This window comes from Ursus maritimus, unplaced genomic scaffold (genome assembly GCF_017311325.1).
Source record: "Ursus maritimus isolate PB19 unplaced genomic scaffold, ASM1731132v1 scaffold_22, whole genome shotgun sequence".
Lineage (NCBI taxonomy): Eukaryota > Metazoa > Chordata > Mammalia > Carnivora > Ursidae > Ursus > Ursus maritimus.
In genome coordinates this window covers 44241631-44259398 of record NW_024424675.1, presented here as the reverse complement: position 1 = coordinate 44259398, position 17768 = coordinate 44241631, and the positions used below count along the sequence as shown (strand labels likewise).

At 55.1% G+C, this 17768-nt stretch overlaps 1 long non-coding RNA gene across 1 annotated transcript; it reads right to left on the bottom strand.

Moving 5' to 3' along the window:
* Positions 1 to 1720: 1720 nt before the first annotated feature.
* On the bottom strand, positions 1721 to 14982 carry LOC103670930. The gene is made up of 5 exons (XR_570691.2): positions 14832 to 14982; positions 12037 to 12092; positions 5470 to 5595; positions 2385 to 2516; positions 1721 to 2041 (listed from the first exon to the last, which is right to left on the bottom strand). It is a non-coding gene; the product is annotated as an uncharacterized LOC103670930 (long non-coding RNA).
* Positions 14983 to 17768: the final 2786 nt, after the last annotated feature.

Here is a 17768-nt window from a genome sequence, read left to right as displayed (position 1 = left end):
CAAATGAGTCATCTTGTTTTTGAAGCTCTTTGTATTAGAAAGATATTCTGCCCCAGACCGTCATCATTCATTTCAGAGTTTAATATCCTGAGACATCAGGAAGCTTTCCACAGTATCTAAATTAAATTCTTTCTTCTGAAGCTCAGATCCATTTCCTTCTGGGTAGATAGCAAACTGTCAGCCACAACTGTCTCTGATAACCAGAGATTCATAGATTTTCAGGACTATCTGATCCAGACCCCTCTTTCTGAAGGAAACCGCACGCGTAGGTGGGCTAACGTCTCGCCTGGCGCACGACCCCATGCAGAGTCGGGTGCAATGCTAGCTTTAGAGTCCAAGAGCCCTGCACCCCCTCATGGGACCCTGCCCCGAGGCCACCCCCATCACCCACGCAAGGAGGTCAGAGGAGCAGGATGGGAGAAACCCACGGGTGTGTCCTTTGAAGGACCAGACCAGCTACGTCACAGGGAAGGAAATGACAGTTGGTCTTGAAAGAATATGAAAAGTTGTCATAATAAGAAGAAGGCAAATGAGGCATCTGTCCGATCCGAGTGACCACAAATTGGCCACATCCCGCTTTGCTGGGCATGGGAGCACCTGACGCCCTCCAGGTCCTAACTTCTCAAGAGCCACGGGCAGTGTCTGGACACACCTTCTGATGTGGCAACGCCCTTGCTGGGACCCCGCCCCGCACCCACTGTCCTGCTCCAGCCAGAGAGCCGAGGACATGCCAAGAGTACAGATGGGCAGCTCGGCCGTCGGCAGCTGCGAGCCATCCAAGAATGGGTCAGTCCATCTGCACCCCAGCAGCTGCTAATGGAGGAAAGCGACGTACGCAAAGTGCGTGTGAGATGCAGCTATTTGCATAAAATGTAAAAAGAGGGTCATTATGCATAAATACGCCTGGCATATGCATCTGAGTCGAACATCCCCAGGAGGATACCCAAGAAAGTCCTACCTACTGTGGCTTGTGAGGAGGTAGCCGGAGAGCCAGAAAAGGGCAGAGACTGATTTTCTTTTGCTCCTTTTTTGTTGTTTGGAGGTGTGCCCACGTGTGTGCCTTTCGCACGCGCGCCAAACGGACTTAGGCGCGTATCGATACACCCTAACTGAACAAGCTGATCACAGCCTTAACACCAGCCGGGCCCGGCCTGAGCGCCAGCTCCACCGCATCACACTCTCAGCGTCTATGACTTGGTTTCCTCATCTGTAGAATGGGGGGAGCCCTGATCGCAACAGCCTGCCAAGACAGTGGTGCAGCTCCTTAGGGAGCACGTGGAGGTATGGTGTTGGCAGCTGCCTTTGGCACGGCAAGGGGGACCTCTCTGCCTGCACACGAGTGTTCCCCAACAGCTGAGGTGTCCCACATGATCTCGTTTGGATCCACATTTGGTCCCACATGGTGCAGGATCCCGCCTGAGCCCCAGGGGCCTCCCGCTCCCCTTGGCCGGCCCCCAAGCTCTCCCAGGGACCTCCGATCCACACCCCGCCCTCATTTGCCATGTCCCAGCATTCCTCCCTTTCTGTCTCACGACTGGTTCGAGACTGGCAAGGATACGGAACGCCCTGGAATCCCTGGAAACCACTGATGGTGGCGGAAAATGGCACGAGCACTTTGGGAATTTTGACAGTTCCTGATAAAGTTTCACACACAGGGATCACATGACAGAGCAATTCCACTCCTAAGAATTTACCCCGGAGGAATGAAACCACATGTACAACAGCATTCAAGGCGGCTTTATTCCTAAAAGCCCCAAACTGGAAACAACCCAAATATCCACCAATAGGAGAGCGGTAAAGAGATCGAGAGATCTCCAAACTGTACAATATATTCGTGCAAGAACAGAACTAACACATTGCTGATCCACACAATACGGATGACCCTCAAAGCATGAAGTTTCGTGAAAGAAGCCGGAGGCCCACGTGGACATCTCTCTCACCCCACTTACGTGAAGCTCAAGGCTAAGCAATCACCGGTACTAGAAATTGGAACATCGGTTGCCTCTGGGTCACCAGGTCGAGGTGGGGGAAGGGCGGTTACCTGGAAGGAGAGAAGGGAACTTTCCGGGATGAAGGAGACTCCCCACGGCGGGATGGGGAAGCAGGTTACGTGGGTACATACCTAGTAGGATTCACAGAGCTGCACACTGAAAATCTGAGTATTTTACTGACTCTAAATATACTTCAAATACGCCCAAAACATGGGAGGGGGAGACCTCCACATTTCCCAAGGCCAGATATCTAGCCCGCGTCCCCATCAACATCTCTTAAACTTTAGTGTCCTAACTCCGCACACGAACACACTCCTTACTCCAGACGTGCACACATGAGGAGTGTGCTTCCCCTCAGCGCTTTGCCGCCCAAGAAAGCTGAGAATAACTTACAGCTACTTGGACGATGTGGCTGACGCGGCGGGAACTGTTCTGTATACATTAACACTTCTGGGTGTTTCGCTGCCTAATAAGGAGAAAGTTATGCGTGCCATTTCTCGGCCTTGGAATTCCTGGTGGAGCCATCTGTCAAGGCCAAGGAAGGTCTGTGTTATCAACGGAGGAATTTTGTTTGTGGGGAGAGAGGTACCCCGGAGCCTGCCTGGTAGTCTGATGTTGGGAGCAGCCCTTGGGTGACGGCTGACACCCCTCTCTTGCTCACACAGCCGCTGTGCTGGGGCTGGGCCTCCCTCCAGCAGCTGCTGTGTTCGTCCCCACCTGGCCACTCATCTGGGCTTCTGAATGTTTACTTACCCTGACCCCCTCTGTCTACCCCAACTCTGGGTGGCGTCTCTTCCTTCCTGACAATTCCAAAGACGCGTCGCCCCCCGCTCTTGCCTTCTTAGAACCTCTCAAGAGCCCAAGGAGGGGGGGTCATGAGGAAAGAAGGGGGGGACTCTGGGTGCTCCTGCAGGAACCTGTGGCGTGCATGGGTGGAGACCCTCCCCGTCACCCTCTCCCTCGTCGCTCCCTGGCCCACTCCCTCCTGCTCTGCAGACGGTCCTTTGCACCTCGACTCTCTCATTGCCCCCCTGCATTCTACAATGGCCGGGCCTGCCCGGTGTCTCAGACTGCTCATCATTCAATGTGAGTGCGTCTCAGAACCCCTTCGAGATTCTCAACTCTTTGGATATGGGACCCTCTATGGGCGCGATTCAAGCACGTAGTTCGGGGCTAAAGTGATCTGGGGGACAGAGGACACTCAATCGTATGGATTGATGGATTGATTGGCTCACACCATTGGCAATCTGTCTCCCGGGACTCCGGGGGCATACCCTCTTCCTGATGAGATTTCTGCTCCATCATTTAAGGGTGCTGTGTGTGGGCACGCTGTGTCTGCTGAAGATCAAACTCTAAATAATGGTTCATGTCTGCCCTGGAAGCATGCTTGCTGAGCCTAGATCCCAGCCCGGCGAGGCAGGACTATGAAACGTCAAACGTGCCGTGCAGTGCACGGGGAGGGTCCGCATAAATCAATTCAAAGGACGAGCATTAGCATTTGGGTAAAGGCAGCGCTATGAAGGGTGATGGGGTACAAGGATTCTGCTCACCTGCAAGGTCATTTTGCCTTCATCAATCTATCGACTGTTTTCAACACATCAAACAACAAGATGTGTTACCAAACTAAGAAGGCCACAGTAAAATATCTTTATCACTCAAGTAGAGCTTCCCAGCTGTAGACTGGGAGGATGCTGGGGGAGGGCAGAGGCAGGTAGTTCTGGAATTGCTCCTCGGGTCCCGACCCTTAGCAGAAAGTTTCCAGCAGGTGCTTAGGTTGTGAAGTTCAGGGGCTGACAGCCATCCCCACGGACGGCCGCTGGAGGACACCTGGCTTGCCACACCGAGCTTGGACGGCAGATGTGCCCCGGTCACATGGTTCTGTCTGCATAGGCAGGGGATGAACCCATGCTGGGCTCCTGGGAGGCACTGTTTGTTATTTTTCTTTCTTGGTACCTTATCTGTTTTTTAAGATTTCTTTATTTGAGAGAGACCGAGAGCAGGAGGAGCAGAACGGGAGGGAGAGGGACAAGCAGACTCTGTGATGAGCACGGAGCCCGACACAGGGATGGATCCCAAGACCCTGAGATCATGACCTGAACTGAAAGCAAAAGTCAGACGCTTCACAGACTGAGCCCCCCAGGCACCCCTATTTCTTGTTAATTTAAAAAATCCATATGCTTGGGGACCCTGGTGTGTCAAGTAGAGCTGCCCTTGGAATGGGAAACAAGCCTGGTAGGTTGACTGTAAGCCCAGCTCTGCCTCAGACCTGGCTTCGCCCTTCACTCCAGCCCGACACCCGCCTTCGAGCAGCACAGCCTCCGCTGGCCCAGGTGAACAGTCCTCCCTTTGCCATCACACCCGGCTAGAGCTGCCAGACCCGCAGAGGAGCAACCAGAACAAGCAGCCAACCTCATCAAGGGATCGAATGAGTAAATTGGATTCCTGATATTATAAATTAAAAATTATGCTTTCATTCCACAATGCCAACCCTACATACAAAACTACATTAAAATGCGTGACAGGAAGAGGCTGTCATGAGGTGGGACCTGGTGAGCATGAGGCAGCAGCTCTCTCCACCCCTCCCCCACGCTGGAAGAACACTCCAGAAAGTCCTTACCATGCAAATTCCTGACACCGAATGGAAGGGTTAATATCATCAATGAAAGAGAAACTGGCAATAAAGACTGTAAGCTTCCTGGGGCAGAAGGTGGGGGGCAACATCTGATTGGGATTCCCTGAGTCTCAGGCCAGGGTGCCCTCAGGGGTTGCTCCCCTCCCAAATTCGCCCAGGGCTGAACACAGGCACCGGGTGGCTACCTCTTGGCTCAGAAATTAGACTGGGGAGCTCCCCGGGGCCCAAAAGGATTTCTTCAATAACTTCCATTTAAATTTCTTCCCTACATGCGTGGGGTCTCCAATCTGTCGGGGAAAGCAGGTGTCCAGAGCTCTGAGGTTCCCCCCACTCTGCTTCCTTCTCTCCAGGCCCTGATGCTCAGTCCTGGCAGGCCGGGTCAGAGCCCCCACCCCGCTGACGGACCTGGCTTTAAGAGGGAGTGGCCGGTCGGAGGTATGGGCAGGGGGGGCAGAGAAGTGGGGGACAGTCCAGGGGTGAGACAGCCCCGTGAGGGGCTCGCCCTGGTCTCAGGGTGCCAGGGGCACAGGGCAGGGGCAGCCCAGCTCCCTCCCCAGAGGACAATGGCTCTGCCTCTCAGAGTAGCCAGAAGAGGGGCTTTCATCCTGAAACTCTTTCCTGACAGACAGCTCCACGGGGTCTCACGCTGCACAGCCCTGCGTCACCAGCCCCCACATCATGAAACCGAACGACAGAAATCTCAGAAGCCACTTGTCACCACCCAGGTCACCGGCCCCTTAGGAAGGGCAGCCCCGTCCTGACCCCACAGCACTGATTCGCGTTCCCTCTCTTGGGAATTTGTGACCATTTGGCACGTGCTTCTACAATCTGGCTGTCCTCACTCACCGTGTCTGCCGGATCGCCACAGCACGGAGGCTGCAGGCAGCAACGGCCCTCCCGTGCATGATCCCGTCACGCAGATGGACCACAGCTCATTCATCCAGGCATCTGGGCAACTCCACGTTGGAGCTCCTGGGGAAAACGCGGCTATGAATATTTAGTACTTGACCCTTGGTGAAATTACGAACGCACTTCTGTTGGGTCCGTGATACCTGGCCTTGGCACTGGGCCATCGGGGAGGCACATGAACAGCTGGGAAGATACCCTGCTCAGCCCTGGAAGGCTGTCTGGTGCTCGTCACTCAGGCTCCATCTAAACACCAGATCCCTAGGGAGACCCTTCCCAGATCCACTGCTGAGCCTCCCGCCCCCGGAAGGCCCTGTTCCCGCCTCTTCTTGCAGAGCCCTTGGCATCATGTGTACTCATGTATTTACTTGTGTGTCCTTGTTTAAGGCCTGGCTCCCTGCCCTGTCGTACGCGCCATGAGGGCAGGGAGCTTGCTCAGCCCTGTTCGCTGCCCTCATCCACTCACTCCCTCAACATCTGTTAAGGGCTCTCACCACCAGCACCACTGCCTGAGCCCTGAGCGAGACAAAGCCCCCATCCTCGTGCATCCCAGAGCCCAGTGGTGGAGGGAGATTTTAAGCAAACGGGGAATGGGTCCTAAGTGCTCAGAGCATAGTGAAGGGGTGAAGAGAAAGGGCGAGTCCGGGGGTTGGGAGAGGAAGAGCAGGAAGGCCGGACTGGCCACAGCGAGGGGCGTGAAGGGACCGGAGGGAGCAAGGCCAGAGGCAGGGCTGACTGGTAACGGGCACGTCAAGAGCTCCGCTCAGAGGGTGGGGAGGCCTGGAGCCCAGCCCGACGCTTCGCAGATGTTTGTTGAGTGAATGACGAATGAATGAAAACACGCCCTCCACATTGCCACACAGCCGGCACGAGTCCCAGGCGCTCGTCCCACCACCCCTCTGTGTCCCTGTCCCTCCGGCAGTTGCAGGTTTAGCTGGTCCGCAGAACGTGTTTGCCCGTGGGGGTGCTCTGACCGCCCCTCCCTGACCTTGCTGCACAAGAGCACGCACTGCCCTCCCCACCCCTGCAACGCCTGGCGACCGGCGCCCTGAGTGGCCCAGGCAGGTGCCCCGGTGAGCTCTGCCGAGGGCACGTGGAACAGTGCTGCTTAGCAGCCACACCCCACGGGGCAAGCCCGTTCCGCTCTTGAGGCCACCGGGGCCGCTCGACTCTTGGGGCTGTCCCTTTCTCACCACGTTTTCACTTCCTGAAAATGGGCGTGGGACAGCGGCAGAGCGGATGGAGGCGTGGGCGCTGCGAGGGGCCCGTGGACCCCAGGCCTGTGCGAATGGCCACAGGTGTGGCAGCCCTACCACGGGAAAGAGCCCTAAGGCTTAAACAAAGCGGCTTGTTTGGGCCAAGAAGGCTTGGGAGGTGAGGTCTGTGGATAACGCCTGTCAGGTGTCACAGTTCCAAGAACCGGTTTCTCTCCAGCTAGCTGAGGAAATCCAGCCAAGGGTCACAATGTGTCATTGAGCTGTCTGCATGCACAGGTGGGAACGGCTCGGCGCCCTGGGAGGGAAGCCAGGAGAGGGGACTTTCTCTGTGCTGGCACTTCTCAACGTGGGGACTGAAAACCAGCACGAACAAGTCAGTGAACCTGACGGAGGTGGCGTTGTGGGGGAGGAGGAGGTCTTCTTCCCTCCACCCAGCCCGGCCCGTCTCTCTCTCTCTTTCAAGAAACAAGCTCGAGGGAAGCATTCTGTTCATCATGCTTACACTTTTAACCAACCATTTGATCATCTAAACCTCTATCCTATCAACAAGCATTTTGTTTCCCCATATGCTCAACTATTCATACCTTCATCCACTCATCCACTGAACCGTCTGACCATCTATCCACCTGTCTATCCACCTGCCCTTCCTTCCAGACTTCCATCCATCCAACAGCTGACCATCCACTGAGACGTAGAACCACCCACTCATCTCCCCATCCCCGCTCTCGTCCGGTCGTCCATCCTACAAACATGCATTTTGCAGCATTATGGAGCAGACACTATGTCGTGGGTGCAGTAGTGAACCACACAGACCCAGCCCTCCTGGAGCTTCTTCCTTAGTGATAAAATCCAACAAATAGTCCATGACTTGCTTGTTTTGTGCCTGGAAAATACAAAGACAAAAGACATAGCCTCAGGCTGCAAGGGGTCCCCAGCCCTGGAGGGAGAGACGGAGGCAGAACAAGCAGGTGCCCCGAAATGCTGAGGAGGTCCCAAGTCTCTGTGCACCTCAAGGAGGCCCCCGGCTCTGGCCAGCAAGTTCAGAAAGGCTTCTCGGGAGGAATGATATATGGGTTCTGGAGGGTGAGTGGGACTGATCTCCGGAGAAAGCTGGCCTGCCCTGACCTGCCACTCTCTAGAACTATGTGTAACACACAGGAGGGGCTCAGTAAACATTTGTTGAATGAATGTTCGGTGGAGGAAAGAGATGGTGCTTTCAGGGAACTTCGAGGTCCTGCTTGGCACGGGGTCGCAGTCACATTTTTAACACAAGGAAAGGGTGTTAGAAAGCACACCAGTTGGCCCGTCTGTAAAACGGGGATGATGATAGTGCCTGCCTTGTAGGGTCATGACTCCAATGACAGGCGTCTGGGTGGCTCAGTCGGTGAAGCGTCCGACTCAGTTCCAGCTCAGGTCCTGATCTCAGGATCCTGGGATCAAGCCTCACCTCAGGCTCCTCACTCAGCACGGAGGCTGCCTGAGTTTCTCTCTCCTCCCTCTGCTCCTCCCCCTGCTCACATGCTCTCTCTCTCTAAAATAAATAAATAAATCTTTAAAAAAAAGAAAAAAAAAGAATTCTAGGTCTTGAAACCTATATGGCCTGGCACACAACAGTACCACAGGTTACTCTTAATAATGAAGGTGAATCCCATTTGATCGTGAATAATTAAGTAATACAATATGAAGCACTAACACTTGATGATATATGATTAGCACATAGCTGTTATTATTTAATTACCATCTTCACATACAGCCCCTCACTCGGTGGTGTTTCCAGTGTCCAGCTTTGGCAGGAGGGGTTCGCTCAGCGAGCCCGGGGCGGCTTGTGTGCTGCCTTCGGACTCTCTCTCCCTCCAGAGCCCTGTGGGCCAGGAGGGGGCTGCGTGTGCTTGGCCCCAGGCCGCCGGGCGCGGAGGCGGCCACAGCAGGTCCTCTCCCACGCCTGCCTGAGGGCTGACCTCGCCCGCTCTCCCCTAATCATGCCATCATGCCTGTCACCCCTGAATTTCGCTAAAACCTTTCGGGAAATTGTTTATACTTGCAGCTGAATGACCCCTTGGGGTAGAGAGTTGCCATAACGACTAATGGGTGGCCAGCAGGCTTCCGCCCCGGCTGGGCACGGCCAGATCTCTCCTTGCATCAGCGGCGTGGATGGCGGTCCCAGAGGCGCAGGGGCGGGCGCACCGTCCCAGGCCCCGCAGCACGGCTCCCCGCCACCCGGTGGTATGAGCCTGGCCCCGCTTGGAGGTGAAGGACGAGCTCGTGGCTGGCTGGCAGCTCACAGAAAGCATGCCTGGACCCCAAGTGGGAGAACACCGGGCTGTTCCTTCCTCAGCCAGACAGCGGGAGAAGCTTCCAGCACAGGAAAACAAGCGCATAAATCGTGTGTCAGCACCCCCGCTGGCGTCCTCCTCTGCCCGGTGTTCAGGTGTTGAGTGGTGGGGAGAGAAGGGGAGCAGTGGGGAGAGAAGAGGAGCGGTGGGGAGAGAAGGGGAGTGGCGTCGCCTCCAATGGGAGCCGTGTGTGAGAGGGGCCGGGTGAACACGCCGCCAGGCATCCAGTCTTAACCGCAGGCCCAGGGGCAGGGGGCTTTGGTCATTTTGGGTTCAGGGTCCTGCTGGAGCCCTCCTGAGTGGGGCTCCCAGAGGAGAGGAGAGAAGTGTCTCTAGAGTATTTCATGCGCAGAGGTGAGCTAGGGGCAGCTGGAAAGGAAAGACGACAGGGCACATTTAAGAGCCTAGGAAGTGCCCCACAGATTTCCTCGGCCACAGACGAGCTGCTCTGCCTCAGACCTTTCCTCTCTCGGGACCTGCATGGCCCCAGCTGGAGGAGCCAGGTACCCCTCACGGGTTCAGCCACCAAGGCCAATGGTCCTGTCCCTGGACTCAGAGTCCACCCGCCACCAGCCACCTTCTTTTCAGATCCCAAGCTGCCTAGCAGCACTCCCAGAGAGGAGAGGGGGCAGCCTGAGGACCCCACTAATAGCTACGAGAGGAACCCTTCCATTATCATCAACCCCACGGGGACCTCTGCTTCCTCATGTGTAAAATGAGGAGCTTGAGAGAGACAAACCCAGACTCATAAAATGTCACAGCTGCAAAAGGCCCTTAATGAGTGTCTGGCTCTGCTCCAGTGCCTCCCAGACTCATCTGATCACGGAACACGTTCATCGACCCGCTCCACGGACGTTCCCAAGACCTACCGCGAGCCAGCCAGGGGCTGGGGGTCGCTGTGCAGGTATGAACGAGCAGGTCCCAGTCGGGCAGGGGGATCACAAGGTTAACAAAAAGAACAAAACTGCAGGCTGTGATAAGGGCAGGGCAGAGAGTGAAGGGGACAGCCGCTGAGCCGAGGCTGGAAGAACGTGATGGGGCTGGCCACGGACGGGTTCGAGGCCGGAAAAACAGCATGGGCAAAGGCCCTGGGGTGGGAACCAATGAGGAGAGCACCACCAACGGAAAGAAGGCCAGAGTGGTTCTGCAGAGCAAGGAGGGCAGGCAGAGACAAAGGACGGAGGACAGTGTGGCCACAGTTCCAACTCCGGTTTCACTCCAACGGAGGGTGGAGCCCCTGAGGAATTCTGAGCCTGGTCTATACTCTCAAGTCCTCTTTGAGAAAGAGTAGAGGTGGGGGCCAGAGAGGCATTGACCCCTGAAGATTCTGAGTCGGTCACCCTGGGCAAGGCAGGGGTGCCTATTTCTGTAGGGTTCGGGGTTTAGGCAAAGGGGGACAACTCTGCAGCCTCCAGTCCCTTGGCCGTGGCAGTGGGGAAACCAAGACCCCGAAGGGTCGGCAAGTTTCCTGAGACCAGCCAGGGCTGCTGGCTTCCCCGTGTTTCCTTAGCACAGACGCAAAGCCGTGCCAACAAAGGCGAGAAACAGGAAGCAAGAAACTTTCTGATCCTCTGTTAATTGTACCTCACGCAGAATGGAAGAAAGGGAGCTCAGAAATGACGGAGGGGGGTCGATGAGCCGCACAAAATTGGGCTTATAAAAGAAAAATCAATTTGTGCTCCTTCTCAGGAAGAAGGCTGCATGTGGCCTGAATTATTCCTCTGGGTTATTTGGTTTTGCCTTCAAATCAGAAAATTGTAGTTATTACAGCCCCAGGATTGATCGGCAGCTTCCGTCCGCACCTCTGCCTTTGTCTGCTCTGATCTGAATGGAGAGCCAGGCGCGTTTCCTCCCTGGTGGGTGGGGGCGTGTCTCCAGGGCAGGAAGGAGAGAGGGCAAAGGGTTGGGGTCTTCAAGGGGCGGGCGGAGGAGCCGCGAATGGCTTTCCTAATGCATGTGAGCCATGATTCTTCTGGTTCGACATGCGCTCACAGACTACACGCTTTGGGTGTTCGCAGGGGTGCCGTCCGAGCCGCTGGTCGCCTCCTGCCCCCGTGCCCCCAGGACGGCAGAAAGCTGGTGTGCACCCTCCTCCATGGTAGTAATTGCCCATTGATCATCCTCAGGCTTTAACCTGAATCCCCTTAAGCCCCAGCAAATAACCCCTAATTCACAATCACCTGAAATGCTATTGATTTTTTTTTTAATTTAACTTGCAGTAAGTTTCCACCCACTCTGCCACCCAGAGAGAAGGGAATGATTTCAAACTCCCTCCCCAGAGCCATTAAAACACCTCCCACCCCACCTCTCCAAAAAAAAAAAAAAAATCCCTATCTCCTGAGCACAAAACAGGAGTTTATTATTATTATTTATTGCAGCTCGATGACCTTTTAAATCCTAACAGCATCAAGAACAAAGGCAAGTCCCTGGCGTGCACTCATTTTGCAATTTGTTATTAATTTGAAGTCCTAGGATGCGTACAACTCCCTTCCCTTCTGTGTGGGGGGGCCGCTCCTGTGGGGCGGGGAGCCGGGTTTCCGTGGCCGGCCGGTCTCCCGAGGCACCCTGGCTGTCCCCGATCAGGCAGCCACGTGCTTTTGTCCACACGACCACACTAGAGACGCACGTAAAACTCTCCACCTGTCCCATCGCCTCAAGAGCCAGGCACAGACAGGAAGAGACTTTGCACCATACTGTCTTGTGAAGCTCTGCTCTTCATGTCTCATCTTTGGAGGAGATAAATTAGCAAGAAGACATTTTTACCACCGGCCACACACTAGCTCCGTGAGTTTTCAAGGGCTAAGTTCATCCGCAAGTAAAGTCGTCTTCCCCTGTCAGTTCTGCTCCCAGTCAGGAAGGCAGGGGGCTGGGGGGCTCACTGGAAAGCCTCGCGGGGTGGGGGGGTACGGGTGCAGTTCTGGAATCTGGCTTTGATGTATCTGGGCTTGGCGACTTACCCGCAGTGCCCCGTGGGGCCAGTGCCCTCAGCCTCTCCACAGTCTGGTTTTCTCACCTGTGAAGAAGAGAAAAGTGTGACGAGTGCATAGACCCACACACACGAACATGCCTACATACGTGTAACACACGCAACTAAATACACCCCCCACACCACACCACACTCACGCAATATGCACGCGCACACACACTGCATACACACATATGTACACACGTCACGCAGAAACACACACACAAAGGGTGTGCACAAAACCGGCACCATCTGAGCGAGGGCTGTGGGCCGAACCAGAGTCACAGAAGGTGTCGCCATCACGGGGAAGCTGCTGAACGGTACAGGGGACCTCTCTGTACCATTTCTGCAATTTCCTGTGAATCTATAATCATTTCAAAATTTAAAATTTGTTTTCTTGAGGCCATAACAGCACCTGTTTCACCCAGGTTTGGACAGGATTCAGAGAGCGACGTCGACGCCGAGCCTGGCAGCAGGACAGGTTTAATAAATGGGGTTTATTTTTGACCCGTTAGTCTATGTATTGAAAGCACCAGTAGCAATTCTTCTCATTGGAGCATCCAGAAAATCGCAATGGTGTTTGTTGAAAGGGTGTCTGTTGAGGTTGGCAAAAGAAAAACTTTCTTCTTCTGTGATGGTTCATTATGCTCCAGGGTAATCGTTGCTAACTGCACCGTGGATTGCCGGCACAAGCGGCACCACGAGCCCCATCAGACGCGCTCGGGGCTGACTGGCTCCAGGGAGGTGGGCTGGAAGCAGACCCACAAAACCAGACTGGAGAAGACTCTGAACGGGCAGGGGGACAGGGGAGGCTGGGCTGCTGCTGGGTGGGGGGGCTCGGAGTCGTCCTGCTTTCCCTGCTACCCTCTAGGAGGTCACTGCTCCCCTGTGCCTTTGGAAGGCAGGGTGGTCCATCTTAGACGTGAGGTTCTGACTTCGTTCTGGTTCTTCGGTATAGACGTCAGCTTTTGCAAGACTTCCAGCTCTGCTCCTGATTCTGTGGTTGCATGACAAGCATCTGCTCCTTCTTTACAGGAATCTGTGGTGTCACAGTCAATGCTACACCCAGATCTAGGTTTAAATCCCACCGTTGCTGTGTGACCTTGTGCAACTTCCTTAACCTCTCTGGGCCTCAGCTTTCTCTTCATAGACAATTAAAACCACTTCAGTGTGAACACGAGGGGAAGCTGGGTGAGGGTTGGACAGGAACTCTCTAGACTATTTTGGCAATTCTCCTGTAACTCTAAAATTATCTAAAAATAAAAAGTAAAAATTAACCCAAACACTTCCTCGGTTATCTGAGGACTGGAGATGGCAAATGTGAAATGCCTGGCATGCACTTAGTGTTCACTAGCCTTTGTATGGAAGGAAACAGCCCACTCGTTGTGTCTTTTCCCCCTTTTATTCCTATTTTCCCCCTGCTGCACCCTATGCCTATAAACAGACTGATCCAACTCTGAAGGGGTGATAGAAATGGAGGAAATCTTGCAGGAAGGCATACCCTTGATACTATGGAGTGGGGAAGGTCTCTCCCCTTGAGATCACAATCCAATCACAACCGTAAAAGCAAGTTCCGGGGCACTGGGTTCACTGGTTGACCTTGACTGCTGCTTCTCTCTCTCACCAAGGGTTAGAGGCCACTTTTCCCCAGCGCCATGCAAGGCAAGAGACGGTGGCTCTGGCGTCAGACCCATCCTGAAGCCAGCGAGAGTAAAAGAAGGCTCAACGTCCCCTGCGGCTAATCCTCCAGAAGCTCCTTGGCAAGCTCATAGCATTGTGTCATTCTGGAACGCAGCGAAGGTGAAAAATACCTTCCATCCATTTCCACTATTAAAGCAGGAGGAGTCCCTGATTATATTTATGGGGAGACTTGGCAATGGAAAAGCAATTCAATTAAACACAAGCAGGGCACAGGGGAAGTTTGGAAGGAGGGTCGATGGCCAAAATGCTTCATCCAAATAAAATTCCGTCCCCCACCTGGAGACTGCAGAGAAGCTACGTCCAGCATGAGATTTACAGCCCCAAGCATCGCCTCCACTGGGTAATAAACTGTGTCCTCTAATCAATATTGGCGCTGGGCTGCCCGTCTGCAGCATGGCCGCCCATTTAGCAAAGTCACTGAGTAATGGAAAACGCAATCAAGTTGTATAATGAATCTGGGTAATTGGACGGACTAGGCAGAATGGTCCAGCTAAATATATTCAGTCCGGCGCGTTAATTAAAAGCTTGACACTCCAAGCGCCATCCAAAGTGCCCCATTAATGCGTCTCTGAATCCAAAGGTCAGAGGCAGCGGATGAGTTACAAGACACCGCCACCATTGCTCAACGCTGGGGCCTTGCGCTGAGCGTGTCCCCGGGGGGGTGGGCTCCCTGGAGCTCTGGTGCGCCCTTACTGGCCGCTGCCAGGCCGCATCAGGAGGAGGGACCGCAGCCGCTCGTGGTGCAGAACCACTGCGCCCAGCACGCGTGGCCTCGGCCACTGCCGCACGCGGTGACATCTCGTGTCACCCGCACAAGTTGGGGCTAGTCCCATCGTCGTCCCCTCTCCATCGAGCCCTGCAGGCACACACCGGGGAAGCCACTCGTCCGAGGTCAGAGGTCAGCGGGGTAGGATTCAGACCGAGGCTTTCCGGCTCCAGGGCTGTAACTACGTTCTTATTTCACAGAAAAAGGAGCAAAGAAATGTCATGTAAAGCAAAACAGCGGGAGTGGTGGAACTCCCAGTGTGGAGGTGACAGGCCGTGTGGCCAAGAGGCAGAGTCGCCGGGCGTTGAACAACAGCTCACCTCACGTCTGGCATCCAGAGCAGCTTCAGAGCAGGGTGGGCCGTGGGGAGCAGTGGACGGCGCTCCTGCCCGGACGTGACCGCTGCGCGTCCGTCGGGAACGTCGCAAACTCACACGCCAAAGACTGCACTCGGCCTCCCTTGACCTTCCCGGAACCAAGAGCCCGCGGAACGGCGCCGTCAGCGGCACTAGCGCGCCCCAGCGGCTGGGAGGTGCGAGTTGTTTGGATGATCTTTGACATTTGACCCCAGGGTCTTTGGTCCCACCTCTCTCTCCATGAAGACACTGACAGCTGCTCCTTGGACCTCCGCAGCCCGAGAGCCCAGGACTCAGGACCAGCAGAGGTGCTCCTAGCCCGTGGGGAGCACGGTCCTTGAAGTATGTACCGCCAGCAACCCCGTTCTACAGATGGGGGGTCAGGGGCCAAGTCACGGCAGCCAGAAGAGCAGCCCATTCCTCGCTGCCAGGCCCCTCTCGAGGCCTCCACCTTCACTGGGCCCTGTGCCTCCCGGCCCTGAGAGGGTTGCATGGAAAGAATGTACAAGACTTCGGGGAAAAGCAGAAGCCGTGCCAAGAGTCAAGGACTGGCCATCTCCTCTGACAGGTCAGCAATTTTACAATATCCTTCAGAATTACTGACCTGGCGACCTCTGACTTAGGGACTGCACTTCTAGGAATTAACCCTCCCGATGCACGTATGTGTCTGAGCTGTGAGGCTTCCGGGGCAGGATCTGTTACTGCTATGCACGCCCCCAGCTCTGAGGGACCCCAAAATAAATGAAGGGGTATCCCACCATGACAGCTCCACACAAGGAACCCGAACTGTATTCCTTCATTCAATGTAAGTGTTTCTGGCTGGAAACTACGAGCAGCTACCGCCCTAGTAACCAGGGTAGACGCACCTCGCCCCCTAACCTGGAGCGAACGGGGGAGATGGCCCAGCGGGTCCAAAGGAGAAGAAGCTGGTGTTGGCCAGCACACGAGCGGACCCACTGAAGTTGCTCGAATGTAAGACACACATACACGTGTGAGTATATCTGCAAAATGCAACCTTGGGGTGAAGGTTTTCTTTGTGCTGCGTTCCCTTCCGTCATGATTAATTTGTTTTTGCACTGTCATGAACATATATTATTTTATATGTTTTTTAAAAAATAGTTTGAATTTCAAACTTCTACAACCAGCTCTGAAGTCAGCAGATGAGATGGAATTCCTCTGTGTTCCTGGAACAGCCTCTTACCCTCTGGGGCCCTGAGCGAACCACACTCACATCAAAGTTCAGTAGTCAGCAAGTGCTGTGGGTGAGCGGCAAGGCGGTGCTCTCAGCCTGGCTGGCCCTGGAGCCCAGGCATGTGTGGCTCCTATGTGAACATCCCAGACCTTGCCAAGGCCCCTGGGCTGCCTTCTCCCCTCCTTCAGCCTCCTCTGGCCACACGGGTACTCTTTCAGTGTCTGGCTTTGTCCCCTCAACAAAGGTTCACTGGTGAACCAATTAATTCTGTTTCCATGAGGCTCTGACATGGCTTTGGCTTTGAAAACCTCATGCCCTAGAAGGAAGGACTGAGTGGCCCTGACGTGTGAGGGCATGCACGCACGCAAGCACCCACCCACCCACCCACCTATCCATCCATCCATCCATCCATCCACCCACCCACCTATCCATCCATCCATCCACCCACCCATCCCCTATCCAACCATCCATCCATCCACCCACCCACCCCCCTATCCAACCATCCATCCATCTGTCCATCCATCCATCTGCCTGTATGAAGCTCCTGCTGAGTACGGGGCACCATTCTGGGTTTGGGGGTCTGACAATGAGCTCATCACACAGGACCTCCCCACAGGCTTCCGCTTACCAATGTTGCCAGTCAGCAGGAAAGGGTCAGGCTTCCCAAGTACGGTGGGAGCTCGGGGAGAGATTGTACCACCCCCTGGCACAGGTGATCTGGCACAGTTTGAGGGCAAGGGAAGACTACCAGGGAGCCTCCAGATTTTTACCAGCTTCTTGGGCCTGGAACATATAATCTGGAGCTGCCTGAATATCGGTGTTGTTTTCTATCGGTGTTGTTTTCTGTCACTGTTTCTGGTGCTTCTCTAACACTGAGTGAGCCTCTCCTAAGAAGCGTTGCCCACTCCCTTCCCTGCCACCTGCCCCCACAGGCCTCTCTTTGCTCCTTACTCCCTGGGATTCCATTGCCTTGTTTCTACGACGGGGATGGAATAGCTACCACTTTAGAACATCACGAGCAGTTTGTCTCCTAAACCCTGCCTGTACTTTTGCTCTGTCACTCCTCCAAGCAACCCACGCGCGGCTCCAGGACGGTGCACGGCTGCACGGTGGCTAAGTGTGGAGCCAGGCTTTGAAGGTGGCCACGTCTGACTGGAACGCCATGCCTTGACCACCCGCTTCCTCCCAGGACGGGGCGAGGATGTGCTGAGCCGCACTGCATGAAGCCAGGGCTTGGCACGGCCGGCCTCGGCTACAGCTTCCTTCCTTCCCTCCGAGGTCTGGCGGGGGGACGTGCCTGCCCGCGTCCGGTCAGTGTGAAATATGCTGCAGATGACCTCACCCCCAGCTCCAGCCATATCCGGGATGTGACCCCGGGGGGCGTGCCCAGGGGGGACCCCCTCCCAAGCTCCAAGGCTGTGCCACATTGTAACCCCAGAGCGGCCGTCTACCCACTGGGGGACCCTACTAGGGAGACGCAGGAGTCATCTCCACTTCTGGAGAAAACTAGCGTTCCATCACCATTTTAGTCCCTTAGAGGGTGGGCCCTGCTCCCTGAGAGCAGGTAGAGGGAGGGAGAGAGGGAGAGAGAGGGATGGGGGAGGGGCTGCGCTCATCCCAAAGACAATGGAAGCAGAGGAGAGGAAGCCTGGCCCCGACTCTGCACCCCTGGCCCCAACTTCCACAGTAGCTGAGTGGAGCTGGGGAGA